Below are 4136 nucleotides of genomic sequence, written 5' to 3'. Positions count from 1 at the left end.
CTGTGTGGTTGTGGTTTGATGTGTGCAAATATGTCACGCCAGCGCTGAACTCTGCTCCTGCAATGCCCCCTCCCCTTCGACTTCAACGCATGTACCTCCGTCTCAGTCACAATTACCGGAGTACTAATCACGCACACCTGTCACCTCTCTACTGAAACCCTTCACTGTCTGACACTGTCTGACCTTGCATCATCATAAGATGGCTTTCACTTAAGCGTATTCTGTAAGTCAACAGCACAAAGTAACCTTAGAGAAAATGAGGAAACCAAGTTTTAAGAATTAAACCTGCCCTCTGCTCAGTGTATTTTAAAGACAAATCTGCTTGTCATTATGCAAATTCAGCCTAGAGACCTACATTGAAAGTGCACAACACCACAGTTTACAAAGCATAGGCTAATACAAAATTAAATCAGCACAGATTTAGAACATCCAAAGTATTTTTAGTGAATCAAGTGTCCACCCTCTGAACTGTCAAAGATCACGCTAAAACTTCAATTAAACTGCCACAAACATATTTCGGTCAGGGTTTTGTGTTTTATTTAAACACCATCATTCCAGTTATCACAGTCCGCCATTTTTCATTACGTTTGTAGGCAAGTAATTGTTAGGTGAAAATTCACTCTTGTTACCTCAGGACTCCGGAGTTGCATATAAGTATATTTATTAGACAACAATTGCAATCGGGCTCACTCAAAGCACCAGGATGAAAGTGAAGCAATATTAAACACATCGCACAAGGTGTATATAGACAGAAATTTAGCGTTCAGCAGGGATAACCACGTGGTGGATCTCTGACCTCTGAGGCTCCCTGTCTTGCAAGGATGGCAGTTTTGCACAAGGTCGGAAGAAGCACAGTTCCCCTCTTATCACCTTTGGTCTAAACATGTTATTGTACATATGCAGACTAAGTGGCACCTAATAATCTAAGTTACACACACACACAGAAACACAGAAAAGCCATGTTCCTGCTTATATAAGCACATGATTCATACAAGGTATATATTCATACAAGGCACTTGATTCATATTTTTTTAAGTCATTAACAGTGCTTGGAAATTATCTCCATCAGTAATACTAACAGGTTAGCTAACCAACTTTAACCTTAGCTAAGTGGATGTCTGTGTAGACGTTAGAAGTGTTGGTCTTGCCTGTAAATGCTTCATGAAATTTGACGTGCAGTTTCTAGAGGTTAGATTTGATATTAATATTGGCTTGATATTGACTTGTGATATTGGGATATTGATATATGCACATAAAAGCAACATCATTTCAACCTCTTCGTCATATGAATGATTCCAAGGCTGATAAACTACTGACTACCAATTCAATGAAATTGTATTTATATAGTGCAAAAACAATACAGTTGCCTCCTTAGAGGTGGTAATAGGGGAGGGGAAACAACCAGGTCATGTGTGAGGCCTAGGGTGACCTCTGTGGTCAGGCAAGCAGTCAGGGCCTGTGGGGGCATAAGTGTGAGGCCTAGGACGAGCTGTGTAGTCAGACAAGCAGTCAGGGCCTACCTGGGGGTCATGTGTGAGGCCTACTGTTATTTTGTATCATCTGATTCTGTAACATACCCCTGGATGTGTACTCTGAGACCTGAACGATTAGCATCTGCAGCCCTTCCCCCCCAGATAGCGAAGTTAGTCTAGACTGGGAGGGAAAGAATTAGACAGAGAGAGTGAGTAGAGTTTGGCTGCCCTCGCTTATGTACTTAATGGATATGGTGATGAGGAACAATTTAGTCTTGTCAGATAAACAACAGCTGTAGAATAGAGCACCAGGGGCAGAGTCTGAGGCCACAGACTGTGGGGCTGCATCAGTGGCAGTGGCGGGCTGCTAAAACAACAGCATTACAACGTGATGTAACAGCCACAGCATAACAGCATTGTAACAGAATGCGGTTGCAGTTTATGTCTACAGGCTGCCGCAGACGGCAAAGTATTCATGAAGGGGTCTCTGAATAGGAGAATAGTAGTATAAAAAGTAAGTGCACTGATTTTTGGCAGAGATGCTATATGGACCACCACTCAAATAGCTGGCTAGAAGTCTGCAAGATTGAAATAAACTTCAGCTCATCACACTCGTCTGCCTCTCATTGAAATAATAATAATAATAATAAAACTTTATTTATATAGCACCTTTCATGCAAAAGAATGCAGCTCAAAGTGCTTTACAGCAAATACATAATATGCACAAAGAAATTACATGCACATAAAAATAGACATCAAAGAAACATAACTCAGATATAGTGCAAAAAAAAAAAAATTATTATAATTATAATTATAAATTTGAATACATAAAATGCATAGCATGAGATAGAAAATAAAACTGCAGAGATATATTTAATCTAACCCCTTAACGTTGAGTCCCTGTATATATATATATATATATATATACATAGTGCGAGTTAAATTATATAGCTAGTTAAAGGCTAATGTGAAGAGGTACGTTTTTAGTTTTCTTTTAAAGATGTTAAGCGAGCTGGCTTCCCTGATGTCTATATCTTCCATAGCACTGGGGCGTAATTGACAAATGCTGCGTCCCCGATTTTCTTACGGCTGTTGCTGGGAATGTGGCAAAGCCCCAATTTTGTCTTTTCTTTGGTCCCGTTTCATGATTTTGTGGCCTTTTATTTTCTGAAGTTACGATGCTGTTGCATGTTTTGGCCAATAGATGGCAATGTTATACCAGAAATAATGCAGTTTTCATGACGGTTAGGAAGAGACGAAGCTAACCTAGACGGAGTTGTCGAGAGAGAGCGAAAGGAAGCAGTCGTTGCTTGTGAAGTGAGCTGTAATATTGGCAAAGTTTGAATAAATGAAGACAACCTTTCCCAGCACACTGTTGAGAGTTTTACTTTCTTCAAGTGTGCAACAAAATTGGCGCCCGAACAGGGACTCAACGTGATGCAAAAAGACTTCTGAAGAAAGAAAAGAAGAAACGTTGGAACACGCAAAATGGAGCTGGAACAGCTACAGGATCAGCTAACGGAGCTACTGTGTCAGCTAAAGATTGAACAGCTAAAAGAGGTGTGTATCCAAGCCAAAGTTTCACCAGATAAGGAAAAGAGGCACACGTTGATTCTAGAAATTAATGAGATAGTGGATAAAGCTTGTGAAGAGGAGGAACATGACGTAGCAGAGACATTTGTGCAAGAATTGTTAGCTACAGCTAAGCGCTTGAGAGAAACCGCGCTCAAACCAAAGAGGGATGTACAAAATGACGAGGAGATACAAAGGTTACAAAAACAGTATGCTGAAATGCAGTTGAATTTCCAGACGTCGACCAAAATGCTCGAGGAAGAAATGAGTCGGCTTCGGGAGAAAATTACCCTGACGCCTAGCCCACCAGAGCTTCCATTCTCCAGAGCCCCTGAAGTGGTTATCAGACGTGAGTTTCGAATTAATGGCCAGATAGGTGAGCTGGGGCAGAAAGATAAGTTATCGTACACTAATCTCATGCACCAAATAGACTCTGGAAAACGTAAGGGCCACAGTGATTTCGAAATTGTTGAAGCGGTAGTAAAAGCTGCTACACCAGGGCTCAGTTTACGTGATATGCTGGACGCTAAAAGTAATTTGACACTGGTGCATTTGAAGACGATTCTCAAAGCCCATTTCAAAGAAAACAGTACTACAGATATGTTCCACAGACTCGTTAACATAACTCAAGATGCAAAAGAATCCCCTCAGAACTTTCTGTTTCGTGCAGTTGAACTCAAAGAGAGGCTACTGGCGGCTGCAAAAGACGCCAGCTCAGATGTACAGTATAGCCCAGACGTAATTCAGAAGAAGTTTCTTAGGTCAGTCAGTACAGGACTACTGAGTGATAATGTTAAAATGCAGCTGAAACCTCACCTGGATGATCTAGGAGTGACTGACGAGATATTAATAGAGAAAATGAATGATGCTGCTGCTGTTGATTGGGAGACACAGCAGAAATTTAAGAAAAGTATCCCAAATAAGTCAGCCAGAATAAATGAGCTACAAACAGAAACAACTACTTACCAGCTGTATAGTGACAGGGAAACAGACTTTGGCCAGCCGTCTGAACACAGCACTTCAGTCAAGGCCAGTGTTAAAAGCCAGAAGATACAAGCTGCAAAAAGCCCAGCAGAAAACGAACTGATGGAT

Source organism: Clupea harengus, chromosome 16 (assembly GCF_900700415.2).
Source record: "Clupea harengus chromosome 16, Ch_v2.0.2, whole genome shotgun sequence".
In the NCBI taxonomy this organism is placed as follows: Eukaryota; Metazoa; Chordata; class Actinopteri; order Clupeiformes; family Clupeidae; genus Clupea; species Clupea harengus.
This window is presented reverse-complemented; position numbering follows the sequence as displayed.